Below are 13,229 nucleotides of genomic sequence, written 5' to 3' on the forward strand. Positions count from 1 at the left end.
ACCACCACTGTAATCTTAACAGGGCCTGGTACAATATTATTCACCACCAGCATAAGCAGAAATGCAGTGCCAATGCAAATCCATTTTTGTGTAATTAACCAAAGCCCTCATTTCTAATTTTTTTTCCAGTTCACGTGTCAAGATAACAAAAATGCTTAAAATGCAAGCAGTGGCAAACCTTCCATTCTTGAAAATTCTTCCAACGGGTCACAAGGCCATTCAATTCCACCTGAATAACGGAATCTTTATTTGTATCGACAATGCTTCCCAGTATAGTGTCATCAGCAGATCTCATATCCCTGAGCAACGAATGTGTATTCAATAATATAGGCCCTTATGAGAAATTCCACTTGTTTCATCTCTCTAGAAACTGTGGATTTGCCTTTCAGCACAAACCTTTGCATCTTCCATTTAACCAGTTCCTTACTCCTTTTTTGCTTTATGGCTTGCATAATAGCCAACATTCCCCATTTCAATAATAATTTCCCACATGGCACTGCATCTAATACTTCACTAAGATCTAAATTGATTAGATCAACTGCATTTCCCTTGGACCAAAGGGTGGGGGGAGAGACACCAATCACCTTCTCCAAGAAGGATAGCAGAGTAATCCAGCTTGCCTTGCCTTTGATCAGCATATGCTACATTATATCCAATTTGCCCTTTTCTGTAATAAATTTAATTATTCTTTCCTTTAATATTCATGCTAGACCTGGCATATCATAGTTTAATTTTAAACACTCAGTTATAGAAGTCATTAGGGTTCCTTCATTTTCTTTTTCTTAAAAAAATTTCTGGTTGCCTGGTACCATGAGAGGGTCATTGGATTTTTAAAAGATTTATTGCAGCTGGACCCGCTCCTTCGTGTGGACCTCTGGTGTTCACATGTCAAGGGTATCTGAACCTCAAAATACAAGACTGCAGCACCTACTTACTATGGGAGTAAATTCCAATAACTCTAGTTAGCTTTCCAAGCAAGCATGTGCAAGGACACAAGGGAGCCCTGCTCAGTCAGATCAAAGGTCTATAGTCCAGCATTCTGTCCCCATAGCAGCTAAGCAGATACATATGGGAAGCCCACAAGCAGACTCAATAACACTCTCCTGTTTGTGTTCCCCAGCAACTGCTATTCAGAAACCCATTGCCCCTGATACTGTGCTACAGACCATAGACATGGTTAGTAGCTACTGATAGCCTCATCCTGCATGATTTCTAATATTGGGCGCATGGTCTTGAGGTGCATTAATCTCCCTGCCTTCACCTTATGTCCATGTTCCTTCCAGTATGACCTTTGTCAATATTTTTAAATGAAAAACTGAGTCCAAAGAATGCATTAAGTATTTGTTCCTTGCCTTGGCTGTATCTTGCATCTTCAGTAGGGAGCTGCCTCATGTATTCTGTTTAATGTTTTCCTTTTATTGATGCGACTTCAAAACCTTTCACCTTCGGTAATAGTTTAGGCATCCGTCCAGATGCTTTTATCTTTCAGCCATTTTTACTTTATTCCTATATTCTTTGACCTGTGCAGTATAACATTCCTTAATCACCAACTCATTTTTCTATACCTTATCAGTGCTCTGCCTTTAAAAAAAATCTTTAAAAAACCAAATCCTTTTTGAAGCTTTTTTTCCATTTAGAACAGATATAGTTATAACTTATCTAGAAGATTTTCTGCCTTAATTTGGTGTAATGCTTGTCCACTGTAGTCAACGTTAGCCCTGCTCAGAGTAGACCCATTGAAATTAATGGGCCTAACTGAGTCGTGCCCATTAAGCTCTACCCTGAACTAATGCTGAATGCAACCCAATGTATGCAATGCAAAAGTTATATAGAAACTTATTTTTGTCAGCATTTAAATGCATACAGCCAGCATACTTAACAAGCTCCTTATTTTCACAGAAAAATGCCCTATAAGAACTGACACGACATGTAGATGCAGCACCATATCCCATCTCTAATAGTATCTGAACAGAACCATTGTGGTTATTCTTGTTCAAAGTTATTTATTCATGTGTTTATTTAACTATTTATAGCCTGCCTTTTTCTCTGTAATAGGACCCTCAGGGCATCTAACTATCAGTATTTAAAGCATAACAGCCAAGTAAAACAGCATAAAAACCCAATAAAATGCTGAATAGAAACATCATAGATCAGAAGCAGTATTATGCTGCAATAAAAACATAAGCTACAATCATTTCCTATTACTCCACTGTGTGCTCCAATCAAATGCCACTCCAAACACCGCTTTTTTATATATATAACCTTGCCTCCTGTACTCTGAAAGAGAGGGAAACAGGCCACATCTGAGGCTATATTATCACAATCATCATCACCACCATCAATTATGATATTTCATTTTCTAAACGCCCATCATTTCATGGAATTCCAGGGAGGCTTACAAAAATAATCAAATACAACATAAAATACGGCTTATTGTGGAATAATTATTCATATAAAACTACAGCCATAGATAGATAAGTCCCGAGCAGTGCAAACAAAATGCTAACCATTGGGCTCCAGAAAGCAATCATCTCCCCCAAACATGGGAGGAATTGCACCTCAAAATTGATAACAGAAAGTTTCAATAAGGGGGATAGCTGCACAGGAAGGAATATTCACAACCAGGGTGCCACATCTGAGAAAGCCCTGCCCGTATCACCACATAGTGAGCTAGTGACAAAATTATGGGACAGGTCTTCCCTACAGGTCTCAAGGCAAGGGTCATCAGATATTGGGAGAGGCACTCTCTTCAATTACTGCAAGCATCTTCTCTTTATACTCATGTCATAATAATGGAAACAGATCCCACAAAAAATGGCCAAGTAGTGCTCTAGACACCTCCACCTTCACAATATCTGTTTCAACAATGTCAAGTTTGGAGTGAATATGAACAATGTTGACCCTAAAGTGCTTTGCAAATTTGCACTGCAGGCTTCTTAATGGTTGGCTGTTCTCACTTCCAGATTGGACCTGACCAGTGTGTTCTCAACCCTAAAGAGGTCTGCTGGTCAGTTTCTTGAAGTGATGGTAAGAGAAATTCATACAAAAATGCTGATAAACTTTAATGAGGATTTTTTTTGACAAAATTGTAAACTGATGTGGAAATGAGGAGATCTGAACTTAGGACTGGAAAATTGAGAAACTGAAATTGACAGAGTTGCCCTTTCCTAGTTGTGACCCACCCTGTGACCTTTGGGTAAAAGAGATGGGATATAAAAACTACAAACAAACAAATTTAGGCTTGCATATATGGTTTAAATCAGGCATCCCCAAACTGCGGCCCAGCTAACAGGACCAGTGGTCAGGGATGATGGGAATTGTAGTCCAAAACATCTGGAGGGCCGAAGTTTGGGGAAGCCTGGTTTAAATCCTTGTTTAGGCAACTAATGAAATAATTTTTTAAAAAGTTACTGTTGATAATTAGATGCGCTTCTATTGCTGTTAAGTGACTCAACCTTTTTTTGGTTTGACCAATAAAATAAAATACTAACCTGAAAGTGCTTTTTAGGGTTTTCCATTCCCATAAAACTATTCTACTAGTTTAAGCCCTTTTCAATAATTTCCGGCACCCCTTTCCAACTTCTGTTCCCTTTCCTACACAGATTGTCTCCTCCACACAGAAGGTCCAGATGGATGGAGGCTGCCCATGTGATGTGTGACCAGGACTCCTTTTTAAAACTTCCTTCTGCTCAGTTCTACTGTGCAGGGATGAACCAGACAATAGAGTTTTTTTGACCCAGATTCTATGTAGGTAGGAACCCTTGCTAGATTGTAAGTGGGGAACTGGTGCTTCTCTGGATGTTGTTGGACTCCAGATCCCATCAGCCCCAGCTATCACAGCCAATTGTAAGTGATGGTGAAAGTTGTAGTCCAGCTACATCTGGAGGGCCAGAAGCTCCTCACCCCTCTTCTAGACAAACCTTTGTGCCAAAAGGAAATGGAGCAGTCTTTTTCTCTTTCAGTCTCTGCCTGTAAACACATGGGCCTTTGACTCAACCTCTGTGCTTTTTCTTTCCTTTGTCCCCATGGAACTTAATTAGAAATAGTTTTAGAAATAGTTAATTAGAAATAGTTTTCTAATTTGCTATGAACTTTATGCACGGTGTACAGAACTGCATCTTACCCCTCAGAGAGCTACAATTCCCAGTAACCATAACAAAATTACAGTTCTCAGGAAACTTATTATTATTATTATTATTATTATTATTATTATTATTTTATTTTATATAACTGAGCCAGGTTGGGAGTGGGGATAAGCATTCAGATTCTCAATGAAATGCACATTCCTATTCTACTCCAGAGAGTCAGTGTTGTACAACTAGATTAGGATGAGGCGTGGCTGCCTCTGCGAAGGGGATGCCTTTTCTCTTCTGCAGACACTGCATCCTTGCAAACAATTTTGCATTCTTTTAGAAAGAGAGCATGTGTGCCCATTTCATAGATGAAGGTTATGATGACTGATCCAACATCACCCAGTGAGTTTCCTGGTTGTGGGTAGATTTGAGCCTGGGACATCCCGTTCTTAAGTCTGACACGCTGACCACTATCTCACATTGCCTCTACGTAGATCTATAGCTAGGTACGGAGTTCTCACTCACTCAAGATCCACCCATCCCCAGGGTGCTGATGAGCAGCTTGGAGTGTGGATGGTCTGGAACCGAGTCCCAGCAATCTATCCAAGTCTGGTGGCTCTTATATCTTTCGAATGAGGAAAACGGGTGCTTGTTTCAACACGGTGGACTCAGCCTGAGGAATTTCCACGTCCTCCTGACACCACACGGAGTGAATAACTGCTGATATCTGTCACTCCACTGCAGTGTGGAAAGTGCAGCCTTTCAAAAGCCACAGAAAAAGCAAAGGTGTGCATGCCTTCAGACCCTCGCTAATGCCATTGTTGCTTTCCATGAGCCAGAATGACAGATGCACAGGACAGATGGGAGAGAGAGGGTGAAGAGCTGGCCGAGTGCAGCAGCGGGAGGGAGCAAGCCACCAACTCCACATGCTGGTGGCAAACCACAGACTTAGTTGAGGGGGCTCAATAAGCTGGTGTGCTGTTTTGTGTGCCCCAAGCTGGCGCTTTGAAAACCTGCAAGATCTGTCCAGACAGAGAAAGGGTCATAGTGTAGTCGGAGAGGATCTGTTTTGAATGCAGAAGGGCTTATGTTCAGCACCCAGCATCTCCAGGTTGGTGGTGTAGGTGTAGACAATTCTGAGCTAGATGGACCAAGGTTCTGACTCAGTATAAGGGAGCTTCTATGACAATATTGGGCCAAAGGGGGGAAATGAATGCATTTGCACACCCAGGCAATGATACCCCACCTTCAACACTCATCTCTCTTTATTTTTAAATGTCACAGCATTTGTCAAACCAGGCTCTCCCCCTCATTTTCTGCCCATGCCCTACCATCTATCTATGTACCACCCCTTTCTCCTTCAGCCAAGTACTAAGTGGCCAGGTGCCTGCCTTCCTGCTTGCATGCATGCATGCAGATTTAGAGTACCTGATCTTTCTAATTTAAAACACACCCTCCTTGTGTGCCTGTTTTCTTCCTACCGTGTTTCCCCTTTTTTAAGACACCGTCTTATAACTTTTTTCCCTCAAAAAAACACACGGTGGCTTATTTTCAGGGGGTGTCTTTTTTTCTTTCTTTTTTTTAAAGTGCCGGTACAACTGGGTCCCACTGGCTCAGGATGCTCAGCGCTCTCTTCCACGCGCATTATCAGCACCACACTCTAGCCAACTGAGCTATCCAGGTTTTACAACATAATACTGTAACATAATGCACAACATGATGTACATAACATCCATTAAATGAAACAAGAAAATAAGGAGATTATTTAAATACAATACATAATACATAGCAAGCAATTGCAGCAATTGAAACTGGGATTTTTTAATGCTACGTGTGTCCTCTACCATTATTGCTGTCAACCAGGCTGGCAGCAGCTCTCCAGGATTTCAAACTTGGGGGTACCTGGGGGTTAAACCTGGGATCCTTATGCATACAGAGCACAGGGTGCTCTGCCACTTTGTTATGGTCCTTTCCGTTTTCTGCCTCTTCTATTCTCTCCCTTTCCCCTCCTACCCATCCTGAGTCAAGGGCTCTCCTTCCTTGGAGGCTTTTAAGCAGAGGCTGGATGGCCACCTGCCATGTATGACCTAGCTGAGATTTTTGCATTGTAGGGGGTTGGACTAGATGACCCCCGAGGGTCCCTTCTAACTCTACAATTCTACCGATTCAACAAAGGGCATCATTATCACCATCACCAAACTGGTCCAAGCAACTAAGGAGAACGTCTTGCGTACACCCCTGTCCTTTTGATTGGCAGCTAAGCTTCGCCTGGCCGGCTTCCGAGTTGCAGCACCCGATTCTGCAAAGCTCGCCGCGCCGATGGGAGGACGCCCGCCTGCCTGCCGCGCAAGAAGTTAGGCAGAGCCGCACAAGCTGCACAAACTCTGCAAAGAGGCGGGGGCGGGGGCAGTCCTGCCGAACGGGTTGAGTAACCCCGCCGGCGGGATACGGAGATGGCGTAAGGGAGCTGCCTGCTTCTGAGGCGGCCTTTCGAGAGCCTCGGGCGGCAGAGAGGCGCTCCAGGGCTGGCGGCTCTCCTCGGGGACGGGAAGAGCCGCATTTCCTGAGGGGAACAGCCTGCGGGCTGGGCTCTGGGGAGGGGTGGGAAGGTGCTTGGCCCCTGCTGCCCCCTCAGCTGTGAGGTAAACCTGCAACGAGCCCACGCTTTTCCCTCCGCAAGCAACGAGCCCCTCTCTCTTTCCTCCTGACGCTCGTGCCCTTGGTGCTCCGTGCGGGAAGGAGGGGGAGAGGAGCGGCGTCAGCTCTCGGCAAGGAGGCCAGGGCAGCTGAATGATGAGCCAAAGAGGAACCTGCACGGCACCTTTTCTCTGTCGGGGAGGGGGGGGAGAGACGCGATCACAAACATACAGAGAGAGACAGACGCGCACACAGGGGGAGAGAGAGAGAAAGACACACAGGGAGAGAGAGAGACGCGCACGCACACACAGAGAAAGAGACGGACGCACACACACACACACACACACAGAGTGTGCAGCGCTGCTTCGCACTTTGTCAGCGCTGCAGCCGCCGCCACTTCCGAGCGCCAACCCGACCTGGCAGGCTTCCTCCTCCTGCCATGGCCGGCATTGCAGGAGCTGGGTCCTGCTGGCTTGTGCCCTCGGTGCTCCGTGCGGCACTGCTGCACGCTTTATCGGCGCTGCAGCAGCAGCCACCGCTTCCGGGCACCGACCCGACCCAGCAGGCTTCCTCCTCCTGTTGCAGCCAGCATGCTGGGTCCCGCTAGCTGGTTGGGGCGCTCAGTGGTCTTGCTCCGCACATCGCGGAAGTATGGCTTATTTTCGGGGTATGTCTTACATTTCTCAAATGATTAAAAACCCTGCCATGGCTTACTTTTTGACTACGTATTAAAAAGGGGGAAACACGGTAGTGAAGTGCAAAGGCTCCAGATGATACCTGCTGCTGGAAGGGAAAGAAAATAACCTGAGGCTAGGAGCACAAGTTGGGAGGGACATCCTTTCATTCCTTTGCCAGTTCTTTATCCCAGCTGGATCCTCTAGTCTTTGCTACGATACCGAGATAAGACCAGGCCCACTAAAAATTAATGAGGTGGATAAGCATACGACAGCTGCTGAGATAGGGCAGGATGGGTTTAAAGAGTCCAAATGAGCCTCGCTCAGGGTGTGGGGGTAGGGAATAAGCAGAAGGCCCCACTAAAGGCAGCTTACATTTTCTTGGTGGTGCTGAGAAATGTTCTATGTACATTTAAAGCAAGTCTCTGTATATCTTTCAATACAAGGATTTCAACATATGTTCCTGGGCTGTATGCACTCAATGGAGGGGTGAGAAATCAAAATTCAGCCCCAAGGAGATCTCAATTCTGCAATCAGAAGGTCCACAGCTCAGCAACAGAGCATTTGCTTTGCATGCAGATGGTCCCAGGCTCAATTTCCAGCATCTCCAGATAGGCTGAGAGAGCTTCCCTGTCTGAAACCCTGGAGAGCTGCTGCCAGTCAGTGTAGACCAGGGGTTCCCAAACTAAGGCCCGGGGGCCAGATGTGGCCCAATCACCTTCTCAATCCGGCCTGCGGACAGTCCGGGAGTCTGCATGTTTTTACATGAGTAGAATGTGTCCTTTTATTTAAAATGCATCTCTGGGTTATTTGTGGGGCATAGGAATTCATTCACATTTTTTCCCAAAATATAGTCCGGCCCCCCACAAGGTCTGAGGGACAGTCAACCGGCCCCCTGATGAAAAAGTTTGCTGACCCCTGGTGTAGACCTTACTGAAATAGATGGACCAATGATATAAGGCAGCCTTTTATGTTAGTAGAACTTATGCAAATTAAGGGGCACTGTGCAAGGAAAGGACATGGAGACTGGGACTGCTTTCAGACAACCTGCTTATTGAGCATTCATTCTGATTGGTTTGCAGGAAAATTAAACAACTTCTGTTACTTACTCCTCCTGATGGTTTTGCAGGGAGGTTAGATGATGTTGCATCAAGCAATCCTTATCCCCCACTTTCTGATACATTTCCCCTTCACTTTCCTTATCACAAAAGGTATGTTTTGGGAGTGGGTTTGTTGCACAGCAGCTTCAAACTAGGCTTTATTTTGCCTGGGTCAAAGACCCAGTTTGGCAAAACAACAACAACAACAATAACCCACTGACATTTGCGTACACACACAGAGAGAGAGAGAGAGAGAGAGAGACTTGGAGACTCAATGGGGCCCCTCTGGAGGCTTCACCCAGGGCAAAACCCCCAGCTAGCCCCCCGGTAGCTACTGCTCTGAATAGGGAGGTGTTTAAACTCTTGCAAGGATAAGCACTAGTGCAATGGAATCCCCCAACCTCTTCTCCACCAAGCATAGCCTGTGCTGCCCCCAAATCTGTTCAAAATATCTCCCAAGGCAGTGCTTCTCAGAGGAGGATTGCCCCCTTCAGGTTGAACCCTCACTACAGCTTCCTGGATTCTGGTACAGTAGATAGAAAAAGGAAGAACTGGGAAAGGAATGGGAATTCTGAGTCACACATTTTCCACCCCAGCATGCCAGACGTGTCTTGGGGCACACTACCTAAGTGAACATTGCAGAGAACCTACATAGGCAAATTCCAGGAAAGTGCCTCCTGCCCACACCCAGCAAAGGTGACAAGTCCACCCACCGAACCCTTCATTGTGTCCAAAACTGACTACAATAAATGCCGCCTGCTCCCCATCTCCAAACTACAAGTGAGGAGGCCCTCCTTAGCCCATGACTCAAGCACCAGCTGTTTCACATTCCAGGAGTCTCCCCCTTTCCAGTCTCTCAGCTATAAAAGTCACCCACTGACGCAAATCCTCCCACCCCACAAAAGTCAGAGACAGATTTAGAATCTAGTTATTGACAGTAGCAGGGAGGGCTTGGACACCCCCAGGTACTAAAAGATGAGTTTATGTATCATTCCAGTAATCCATTTCCTTCAAGAGCTTTGACAGAGGAGGATACGCCCTCCAAGAAAACGATTCCATCTTCTTAAAGATGCTAGTGGAGCACTCGGAGGAAGGTGGGGTGGGATAGTGAGCCAAATAAAATGGTGGATCTAGGACCAAGTCATTTGTCAGTTTTTGATGCGGTAAAGTACCAGGAGATGGTTTAACTTGTACCACATCCGTTTGACTTGGTGAATTTTGCAATTTGATCATGCCCTCATGTGTATTTAATGTGCCATGCAGAACCAATAAACACTCATATTTATGAAATTCCATCTTTAAAATATTTCTGTCCTGCTTTCCCATTTCTAATGCTCAAAGTGTATTGCAAGTTTTAAAATACAACAGCAAACTATAAACAACTATTCACAAATGCTTGAAAAAGAAGCAGCAGAAGTACTGAAGCTCCATGCAGTGACAACGGGTCATCCTTTTTATTGTCCCCATGGGACAAGCCTGCACCATCACATAGTGCTATGAGAGGGATCCTGCAGGGAGGAAATGGGGGTGCGTGAGAGAATGCTGTCAGGATTCAAACTAGGAGCCTTCATATCAGCGTGTGGCTGCCCCGCACCCAGTGAGCCAGAAAGTTGAAGCAGTTCCCTAGGCAACTACCAGTAGGTACCCTCAAGCCTTGGACTTGCCCTGCCTATACAGGCTGGCCATTGGACCTGCTTGAACAGGAAGAACTATAAAAGAGCTTTCTGTTGCAGCTGAGCCTTTCGTGAGAACAAGGTCTTCCTGAACACTGGTATGTTTCTGTCAGTCCTTTGGTGCAGGCTTCAGGATTGTACCTTGATGCTAATTCCTGCTTTGTCCTCAGCTTTGATACCTGATTAGTTCCTTGTCTTTGACCACCTGGCTCATCTTCAATCACTGTCTGCAGCTCGGCCAGGACAGATGTTTAGCAGCTGAAAGATTTGTTTTTGTGTATAGAAGATCTGAAGGTCATCAAGTGTAGGGAGGTTTTAGGGCCTTCTGTATTCCCCAGATATTAGACCCGATGCCAGAATTTAGACCTTTGACACTTAGCCTGCAATTATTACTGAGGAGCATGGCCTCACTGTCATTTTATGTATACCCTTTGCACCTTGACTGTGAAATCTCCCAAGTGGTTTGGAAAAGTTTGCAAAGCGAGAGCTTTGCCCTGCAAGGCAAGAAAGCTGCTGGGTGTTTCTGACCTGTGCTTACATGAATCTATAAGAAGGCACTCTTGTCAATTATACATAGCAGTATGAGACCTCTAGAAAATGCAAATGACTTCCTCTGAACCTGATCTCTCATATAATCAATCCATCCAAGGCACATCCTTAATCGGCTTACTTTGGGCCCTGCCTGACGCACTGCAAACCACTGGTATACCTACTGACACTCCAGCAATGTAACTAGCATGCACTAGCTACCTGGGGTAGTGCATGCCCTGCGCATTGGGGGCTGGGCAAGGTAACTGTGGGGTGGGGCAGGGCACACCAGAATCCCAGTGCCCTAGCCATATTCCGCTCTGGCGCTCTGCGGGTTTTTGAGCAACGAGGAGCCTGCAGGGAGTCCGCCCACTGCCTCCCCTTCAGCTGTAGGGTGACTGAGGGGGAGGCAGTGGGCAAACGCAAGCCCTATGCTGCCCTTTTGGGCAGCGTGGAGCCTGCAGGCGCCCGAGCCACCACACCACTCCCAGGAAACATGTGGCTCAGGCGTACTGTAGGCCCTGCGGTAAGTGCCGCCCAGTGCCCCCCCCCCGCGCTACGCATTTGTGACACATGGAGGAGTCCTTGCACAGCATACCCTTTTGTACTCATCATCTATGGCAGGGAGATTTGGATCCTGCTGGTACTCTAGGTACTGTAGCTTGTTTCTGGGGAAAACCCCTCCACTGTGGTCACCGAACTAATAAGCTATGTCCACTTCTGAATCCTGGTCTGCATAAGGCTAGCCTCAGCTCGGACTAGGTTCTATTCCTAGCTTTGCCCCCCTTCTTACTTCCTCTGTCTCAATGTTCCTGACCAACTCATAAGGCTTGGAACTCTACAATTCCATGATTCTGTGATTCTGTTACATTGTTTCAAGTAAATATCCCCCACTTTCCAATGCATTTCTGCATCACTTTCCATATCACAAGAAGTCTGATATTCTGGTGAAGTGGGTTTCATTGCATAGTCTGATTCTGGCAGAGTGTGATTGAATCCCACCCCAAAATAGTGACACTCTGGAAGTGCCCTGTGTTAATACTTGCCAGTACCCTAATACATCCAAGATTTCATTTGTTTTCTGTGCAGCTGTAACAAATTGGTAGCTCACAATAACTTTAAAATGGACTGTGAAGTGCACATTGGATAAAATACTTGAGAACTGACTGTAAAATCAATCGTGAAGTTTGGAATTATTCCTCTAATTTTATTTTGGCCCTGCCAGTGAAATTTCAACAAATGCACTTGGAAGAAGAAATAAAGGAGTTCTATATAGCTCCATATGCTCTTCTTGCCATTGTCAGCTTTTTTACACCATTGACTTTCATGATGCTGACCTATGTGAGCTCTTGACAAATGCCAGTGATGACTGGAATGGACATCTGCAGTATCAGATCTAGAAGCTCTTACTTGTACATTCAGGTCAGAGGATTTTGAGCTGTTGGTCAGAAAGTGGAAGAGGTTTTAATCTTTTCCATCTGAATGACCATTCACTCAAGGTGAATCTAGAGTCCCCATTCCAATTAAAGCATTTTATTTTTAGAAATATGTTTTTCCCACAAACCTATCCATTTGTTTTATTAATAAATATGGTAAATAAATACTGAAGATAAACACTCTGAGTGTATGAGGGAGAAATCACAGCAAAGGAAGCAACAGAAAGATCTGGACCTACCTGCTGGGGCAGGGATAGCCAACATGGCGCCCTCCTGAGTTAGTGCAGTTATTTCCATTTTACAATAGTCTAGAATAGACTATTGTGTGTTTGCCCAGCCACATGATCTGCGTAACACTAAGGATTTGTTAAAGCTGAAGTGGTTTTTTTTCTTGAGGGCATGACTTTGGTCATGAAGGCTGCAGCACAATAACTTTCTCAAATGCACTTGACCTTAGGATGCATTGCTCCTAAGGAGGACAGTGACTCAATTGAGATGGACACTTTTACAATGCACACGAAGTCTCTAAGTGTGGATGGGGGCCTATCTTACCTAAGTTAGAATTCTGTCTGATCTGTATGTTTTTGTTCATACTAATAAAAGTAGATAATGAGAACTTAAAATACATTGAACATAGTATTTGCCAGGGGCGAAACTAGGCTTTTTAAAAACCTGGGTCAAAACCCAGTTTGGCACACACACACCCCACACACATCTGTGTACACACAGAGAGAGAGAGGCTGCAAGCTTCAATGGTGCCCCTCTGGAGGCTTCACAAGGGGCAGATAAACCGGACTAGCCCCCCTGTAGCCATGGCTCTGTATTTGTTTTAAAGACAGACACTAAGTCACCCAGTGAATGTTCTGCCTGCATGGGACTTAAACAAGAGTTTCCTCAACTCAACACTGGCACTCTGTAGACTAAATACCTATCACAGTGTCCAGAGATTTAAGGGTCCCTCTCACTGGTTTTCCCAGTAGTGATGTATGGAAGTGAGAGCTGGACCATAAAGAAGGCTGATTGCGGAAGAATTGATGCTTTTGAATTTTGGTGCTGGAGGAGACTCTTGAGAGTCCCATGGACTGCAAGAAGATCAAACCTATCCATT

This window comes from Zootoca vivipara, chromosome 1 (assembly GCF_965207765.1).
Source record: "Zootoca vivipara chromosome 1, rZooViv2.hap1.1, whole genome shotgun sequence".
Classification (NCBI taxonomy): domain Eukaryota; kingdom Metazoa; phylum Chordata; class Lepidosauria; order Squamata; family Lacertidae; genus Zootoca; species Zootoca vivipara.